Consider the following 8,239-nt stretch of genomic DNA (forward strand, 5'->3'; position numbering starts at 1 on the left):
TCTCAGGGCTCAGTCCCATAAGACTGCCCTGCCCCCCACTTCAGATGACAATTGAAAGTCCAGGTTGTTACCTGTGCTTCTGACCAGCTATAAATTGGAGGTTCCCAGGACCCCCTCCTTGGGTGCAATTAATATGCTAGAATGAATCACAGAACTCAGGAAAACACTTTACTGTTTACCAGTTTATTATAAAAGGATATGATAAAGATACAGATAAACATACAAATAAAAGAGATGCTTAAGGGTTTCCCTCGTGGCGCAGTGGTTGAGAGTCCGCCTGACGATGCAGGGGACGCGGGTTCGTGCCCCGGTCCGGGAAGATCCCACATGCCGCGGAGCGGCTGGGCCCGTGAGCCATGGCCGCTGAGCCTGTGCGTCCGGAGCCTGTGCTCCACAACGGGAGAGGCCACAGCAGTGAGAGGCCCGCGTACCGCAAAAAAAAAAAAAAAAAAAAAAAGATGCTTAGGGTAAGGTATGTGGGAAGGGGTATAGCTGTCTTCTGAACACACCATTCTCCCAGCCACCCCCCACGTGATCGGCAACCTAGAAGATCTCCGAACCCCATACTACTGGAATTTTATGGAGACTTCATCATATAGGCATGATCAATTATTAACTCTATTTTGTCTCTGGAGGATGGGGAGGTGGGGCTGAAAATTTCAAGCTCCTAATCATGGTCTTTCTGGTGACCAGCTCCCATCCAGTAACCATCCAGGAGCCCACCCAGAGTTGCCTCATTAGAACAAAGACATTCCTATCACCCAGGAAATTTCAAGCGATGTGGGAGCTCTGTGCTAGGAACCGGGGGTAGAGACTAATATATGTATTCCCTATTTTTTCACAACCTGATCCCAGGCTGACCCTCCTCAGGCTGCTCCTACCCATTAGAACGCCTTTGCCTCATTTCCACACACACAAGTCCAGGCTTCAAGTAAAATTTTGCCTACTAATAATCAGATGGTGATAATTTTGGAAATGAAGGAGGACCAACTAAATGAGAACAGGCAAAGGCTATTTGTTCAGAGCTGGCTATAGTGAAGGAGTCAGCCACCATCACGTGCATCTGGCAGAGACCCAAAGGCAGGCAGAGGAGTGGCAGAGCTTCCTAGTGAAAAAGTCGGGGGTGTGGCCTGGGGAGGCTGGAGGTGGGCTACCTAGAAGTGGGGTATCCATGCGATTGATTGGAGGACTGTGTAGGGCTTTCTCTGGTTGGTCCTAATTTAGAAGTGGGAACAAAAATTAGGGATGCTGTAAATTATTGACCAAGTTCTGGCCATTTGGCTTGCTTGGAGGTTATCATTTGCTTTCCTGGATTACTAGAGATAGCAGTCTGACTCCCTCCAGGTCTGATTTAACAACAGCCAGCTTCCTGGGCTGGCTACTGTAGAGAAGGGGTGGGTTCCCTGGGCTGGTTGCTACGGTTTGTGGGTCAGAATGCTATTTTTATAAATGGTCAGACCATTGTCTGTGTAGTCAGTCTCTCGTAACAGACATAAGGCTAGCTGCAGTGTTAATTGAGAACAACATTTCTGCCAAGGTCACACCTCGACTGTAAAGTGTCCCAACAACCTCCTTCTTTTTCGTGATTACTGCTTTCTTACCACTTACTTCCCTAGCCTGCTCTGTGGCCCCATCCCATGAACAAAAATGACTGGGACCCAGTTATTCAACTGCCTGCACTTCATGAAAGCCGCAATCTAGAGCTGATCCTCACTTCCCCTCTCCTCTCCTCAGAATTATTCAGGGCAATCCCAAACCTTACAAAACCCCTTTTCTACTCTTGTAACGAGAGGCAGCCCAGAATTCCCTGGGATTCTCCCTTGTTGCAGGAGATTAATAAAACAAACTTCGTTGGACACCTGGTTTGTCCCTGGTGGACTTACCTGTTAGATTTTATCACCCAGCTCAAGTATCACCTCTTCCACTAAATCTTTGGATGAAATTTTTTCCTCCCCCGCTCCCAAAGCACTTTATTCATATGTCTCTGATGTTAACCATGTTAGGACATTCCTGTACTAGATCGTTAAGTTCCTGTAAAGATAGGGACTGTGCGGGATTCCTCGTTGTGTCTGAGAGTTCTAATGAAAGGAATGATGTGCACCAGGCCAGACTAAGATGGAAAGGCACTGACATCACCTGGAGACACCTTTGTACAGATGCTTCCTAGCTAGAGTTTTCGAAAAATCCCTGAACAACTGAAAATTTACCCTCAGTTGACCTGTTCAAAGACAGTTTCCTGGACTCACATCTTTACAAGATTCCAGCTCTTTATTTTTTTTAAGTGAATCTTTTCACCGTTTCCAAGGCTGACTGCAGCTTTTTCCTTTTTGTCCCTCTCACTTGTCGAGAACTAAATAGCTAGCAAATAACTACCTAGATGTCTCTGAGTTGTTCTTCGACATATGCCATGCAATACTTCATACCATGCTGTGCATGTGACAAATCCAGTATTGACTTAATTAGTGAAGAAAAGAATTTCTTTAGAGTTGATTCAAGTGAATTCTCAATGCATTTATAATATCCAGTTTCCAGGCCTGTAAATGATAAAGGACCAAACCAACGCTAAATCATAATGACCCCTTGGAAATAGAGCCACCCTGTGTGCCTCCGGTGAAAGAAACCTTGTAAGCCCTACTTTGATACCTCCTTGCTTATTACCTTCTGTTTTTTTAAAATTTATTTATGGCTGCGTTGGGTCTTTGTTGCTGCGCGCAGGCTTTCTCTAGTTGCAGCAATCAGGGGCTCCTCTTCATTGTGGTGCATGGGCTTTTCACTGCGGTGGCTTCTCTTGTTGCGGAGCTCTAGCTGCACGGGCTTCAGTAGTTGTGGCACGTGGGCTCAGTAGTTGTGGCTTGCAGGCTCTAGAGCGCAGGCTCAGTAGTTGTGGTGCACAGGCTTAGTTGCTCCGTAGCATGTGGGATCTTCCTGGACCAGGGATCGAACTCGTGTCCCCTGTATTGGCAGGCGGATTCTCAACCGCTGAGCCACTGGGGAAGCTCCTATTGCTTTCTGTGTATTCTTTCGGAGCCAAATCTCTGATTTTCTTTCCAGGCATACATCCCACTTGGCTTGGAAGAATAATGGAGTTACTCTTTGGAGATGTGGTTTTAGAAAAAGTTCTTTTCAATATTCTGATAAGTACTTAAAAAATTGCTGACAGGTCTGTCTCTCTTTGTGCCAGTCTCATGCAGCCTCCTAGTATAAGGCAATTGAGCTTTGATTATGTGGTTTTTAATGTTTTGGCATCCTTTTTTATTACTTGGATAAAAGTTTCCATGGAACATCTTCCCCTTTCTAGTGAATTTTGTTGGTTATCATATCAGAAAAAAAGCTGTCCTCTTTTAGTCCTTGGCAAGCCCACCTTTTCTGGTCACACATAGACACCCACACTGTCACCCATGTTCTGACCCTCCATAACCAGTTACCTTCCTGGTTCTCTCGATTACATCATGGCAGAGTGACAGAATGGACAGAGCAGTGATCTGAGATAAAACAAGCCCTAGCCGTCTATGAGACCTTGAGCAAGCCACTTAACCCCTTTGGGTGAATGTTAGTCTCCATGTGAGCAATCTGTTCCCACCCTATGTGTCTCATGACATTTAACAAAATAATGGGATTTGTATACTATAAACTGCTTGAATGTATTTACTAGGTGCTATACATAAAATATGAGTTTCAAGTATTACTCAGCTTTTCTTTACAGAACCAAGTTCTTGCTTTCGTAGCCTTATATTCAAGACCTTTCAATATGTAGTTCTTATCCATTGCTCGTCATGGAGAAGACTCTACAATCCTGTTAATGCTTAGCTGTATTTCCAACAAGCCACGCCCTTTCCAGTCTAAGTACCTTCCAATGCGCTTTCCTCTGCCTGCGTGGAAGAAATATATTTAAACCCCAAATTTCCTCGCAACGCAGAGAACCTCTCCACAAAGACAGAATGTGATGCACATCACAGTTAAAAGGGACGCAAACACAGAAAGAAACCCCACTCTTCCGTATAGTTAAGGGCAATTTGGAGTCAGGTGACAAGTGGGCCCTTAGCCTCCCAGGACACTGGGAGATCAGAGTTTCTCCCCCTTGACAATAACATTTCAGAAAGAGTGTTCCCAGGCCCTTGGGAAACAATCCTGAGTCGTGAGACTAGCCGTGGGCATATTTAGCCATTAGGGATTGACATTCTTTTGAAAAGGGCAGAGAATTCAATTCTAAAAGCAAAGGGGGTGTCTTCCCCTATTCTGAACAGGGACCAAGCGTCCAGCTTCTCACTTGTGCGACCTTCCGCCTGCACCAGCCTGCCGCGCCCAGCTCCCCGCTGGCTGCCGTCCTCCTGTTCCTTTACGAGGCCCGCTTCCCCGCCTTCCTGGGTCCCCCAGTTCCTCCCGGGGGTAACAGGAACGCGGCGCGCCCCGTCTCCACCGGTTTACTAGACTTCCGCTCTCGGCCTCACAAGGGACTACCGAGGGGCGCAGCTAACGCGCACCCAGCCTCGCCCTGGCGCCCCTCGTGACGTCATCTCCCAGGGCCGCGCGGGTCACGTGACGCCACGTGCGTCTGCCAGCGGGCGGCGGGAGCGTGCGCGGCTGCACCCATGGGTGGCAGTTGGGGTGAGGCTGCTCCTTGGGGTCGTGGCCATCCAGTGCCATCAAGGGTCCCAGGCGGTGTCTGCCATCTACTGAGGCCAGGTGAGGGTCGTAGGGCGTGCGGGCCTTGCTGGGATGCGAGGTGCGGGGCGCCGGGCCCAGTTGGAGCGGGCGCGCCGTCTCCAAGTTATTCCGCGCTTGGCTCCGTCGGTCCGGTGATCGTTGCGGGTGCTTGGCCTGGGCCGTTCCGCCCTGCGGTTGGAGGGGAAACGCGAGGGTGGTTCTAACCCAGCTTCTGAGGGTCCCGTTCGGAGTACACATGTGGCCTTGGCAGGCAGCGCCGGGAGGAATGGGCTCGTGGGTATAGCCTCCCAAGGGGCGAGAACTAGGAAGGCGACACGAGACCTTGCTTGAGCTGACCCCGTGCCCCCTCCAGGTGGACGGCCCTCGACTGCTCCGCAGCAGATGATCTGTAAGATGACCTGGTAAGTGACATTGCTCCGGCCCCAGCTCCCCATTCCCGGAACTGGGCCCGCAGTTCTTCTCCACCATTATTTCATGGGTAAAATGAGGATAGAGTCAACTTTTGTGTCATGGTCTACAGTTCTGCGAAGACTGTGGAAGAAAACTCGATTTTGTGTAATGAGGTGGTGATAAGGATATTTACAGGGTCGTAAGGAATGAAGTTAAAGTTAACTGCTGTCCTTTCAACTGCTTGACAAAGCTGCCTCTCCCAAGGCTCCTTCCCTTACTCCCTGAGCCAGAAGGGATTGCTGTCCGGAGTCCTTCCCTTCCTACTATTGGTCAGTTATCTGTGTCCAGTGGGTAAACCCAAGTAGGCCTAATTCAACCCGTGATCTCTTGTCCCAGTTTCTGGTCCCGGCTGGTGCTCAGAAGGAGTACGGCTGTCTGTCCAGAGCTTTAGGGGCTGGAAGGAATGTGGGCTGCAAGCCTCCAGCGTGCTTGGGTCTGCAGTGGCCCTGTGCATTCCTACAGTGCTTGCAAGAAAAATTTTGAAACGGTTTGAGGCCTTGCCCTGCTCCATCCAGAGCAAGGTTATAGAAATTTCAGACACTTCCCTGCTGCCTTCCCTATCTGGTGTGCTGGGCAGCATACAGACCTGTACTGTCTGATGTGGTGACCACTTGACACATATGGTTAAATTTAAAACTCAGTTTTTCATTCCCCCTACCTACATTTTTAGATGCTCAGTAGCCACATTTGGCAAGTGGCTACTATATTGCACCGGGCAGATTAGAGAACGTTGATGTCTTTGCCAAAGTCGTTTTGGATTTTATTTAGGTGTTTGCTGTTCCGGGCTTGTGGTCAATTTTATTGTATTATTTTATTATATCCTTGAAACAGAAGCCTTACAGAAGTTGAAAGTGAAGCTCAGAGAGAGTGGTAAAGGTGAAGTTAGACCCGCAGCAGGGAATAAAGAGTAGAAAGGAATGATAGGGATGGGCCCTGCCCTTTGGGACATTACCATTTGCGGGTAAACCAAAGAGAAGCAAAGGCTAAATTCTGCAGTGGTGGAATGGAGGGAGGGAGGGAGGAATGGAATCCAGAAGCGGGTAGGAAGTTTTGGTTCTAGGGAAATGCCACTGGGCCTTGCCTTGGGGCGAGGGCTGTTGGGTACAGGCAGGGATATGGCCAGCATGGTCATAGCAGGGCAGCACAGCTCCTATGCTCCTGCACGACGGGGGTCACACCACACCTTCTCCCTTGAAGGTCAAGGCTTCTAGCAGACTCGGATCTCTCTCTTCAGTCCAAGTGCAAATGCTGAACACACCAGTCCCCTGGGGCTGCCGTCGGGACACTGTCGGTGAGTCTCATGGTTCTGCAGTCCTAGGAGCGAGGCACTGGCTGCCCTTTGACTTTCTTTTCAAAGATGTTCAAATAGACAGCCTGGGTATGTACGAGCTAGTACTTCCAGAGCAGAGAGCAGGCCTGCCCACTGTCGACTGTAAAAGATTTGGCTTTCCTGTGCTCAGGGTGCCTTTTCTGTGGTGCAGCGCACTGCATTGCGAGTGCCTTCTGGTTCCCCTTGTGTCACCCGAAGGGAAATGGGGCTGGTGGAGAACGCTGGTGCTCTGTCAACCTACTGCTGTGGTGAATAATCAACTGTCTTTGCTTTGTGTCTCCTACCAGCTTCCATGTAACTGATGGGCTACCTTGTCACGTGCCATTGCTGGGGGGGTATGTCAGACCCTTCACAGTTCCTGAAAGCACAGCCTCCCAACCCCCAACAGACTCTGCCCTGTGTTCCTGCTCCAGCTTCAGCAGCAGAAATCCCAGGATGTGAGAGCTAGAAGACACCTGAGAGATGATCCCTTCCAAGGACGACAGGTTCTTCTGGGGACTCTGCAGTGGTAAGTGTGCAGGGTCTGGCCTAGCAAATCACTTCACTTCCATTTTATATGTTAATTTTCCATAAGTCCCCTTGTCAAGAGGTTCAAAACCATACATTTATCCTTACCTTCCCATGTTGTAAGTTGGGTGATTGAGTGTCAGATGAATTGTCTTTAAGCTCCCGAGACTGTTTTGTGGACAGATAGTTGTCTACTATCTAGACTCGTGGAGGTCTGATTCTTTGGCATGGCATTTTGATTGCCTTTGTGGTTTTGGATTCAACCTGCAGCCTTTTCCCCAAGAATCTCCTAGGTCAGTGGTGTGTGAGCCTGGAAAGGGTGGGCTGCTACTAAGTCTCTGTCACAGAGGCCTCTTGGCACATGGTGGAGTCAGGAGTGGGAACTCAGGTTCATTTCTGTTTATTGCCACTCAGTAGCAGTTGGCAATTACAACAATCCCTGGCTATATCCTCACATCACTTTATTTTAACAGCAGGCCTCCAAGTTGTTTCCTTGTTTTGTTTTTTTTTGTTTCTTTGCGGTACGCGGGCCTTTCACTGCTGTGGTCTCTACCGTTGCGGAGCACAGGCTCCGGACGCGCAGGCTCAGCGGCTATGGCTCACGGGCCCAGCCGCTCCGCGGCACGTGGGATCCTCCCGGACCGGGGCATGAACCCGTGTCCCCTGCATCGGCAGGCGGACTCTCAACCACTGCGCCATCAGGGTAACCCCTGTTTCCTTGTTTTTTATGAAAGAGGAAGTGGGAACTGAGGTGGTGGCCTGCCCACACTGACATACCTGGTGAAGGTGCAGCAGAATTTGAACCCAGGCCTTTGCACCACAGTTCTCTGAGCAGGTTCAAATCCTCACTTGCTCCCCTTCCAGGAGTCAGGAATTTCTGGTTCTTGGCCCAGCTGAGGTGTGGGTGGCTCAGGGCCAGGTGTGCATGTCTGACTGACCTTCTCTGACCCCAGGTTTCGGTGCCGTGTTGTCTGCTTCCAGAACAAGGATCTTCACTGTACATCAGGACCCAGGCCCCTCTGACATCTCCTGAATGAGAAACAAGGGATTTAATAAAACAGTGTAAAATTTGTAGTTCAGTCCAGCCTCTGTTTCTGTTAGGTACAAAGAGGAGGAGGGCCCTCCCCTCCTTGAAGGAGTTTCAGCCAAGTTTGAGGGGGCCCCTGGGGTGTCTCCCACTCTCATTGCTTTTGAGACTGCAGAGTGGGTGGTAGGGCACCACTCCTGGAGTAGCTTCCACTGGCTTGATGGCGTTCTCTGTCTTTTGTCCTCTTCACCAGTGTGGGT

General features: G+C 49.6%; 1 non-coding gene across 1 annotated transcript; it reads left to right on the forward strand.

The window, feature by feature from the left end:
- The first annotated feature begins 5,525 nt into the window (after positions 1-5,525).
- LOC137229637 (small nucleolar RNA SNORA9) lies at positions 5,526-5,658 on the forward strand. Its single transcript, XR_010945789.1, has one exon. It is a non-coding gene; the product is annotated as a small nucleolar RNA SNORA9 (small nucleolar RNA).
- Positions 5,659-8,239: the final 2,581 nt, after the last annotated feature.

The sequence above is a fragment of the Pseudorca crassidens genome, chromosome 8 (genome assembly GCF_039906515.1).
Source record: "Pseudorca crassidens isolate mPseCra1 chromosome 8, mPseCra1.hap1, whole genome shotgun sequence".
In the NCBI taxonomy this organism is placed as follows: domain Eukaryota; kingdom Metazoa; phylum Chordata; class Mammalia; order Artiodactyla; family Delphinidae; genus Pseudorca; species Pseudorca crassidens.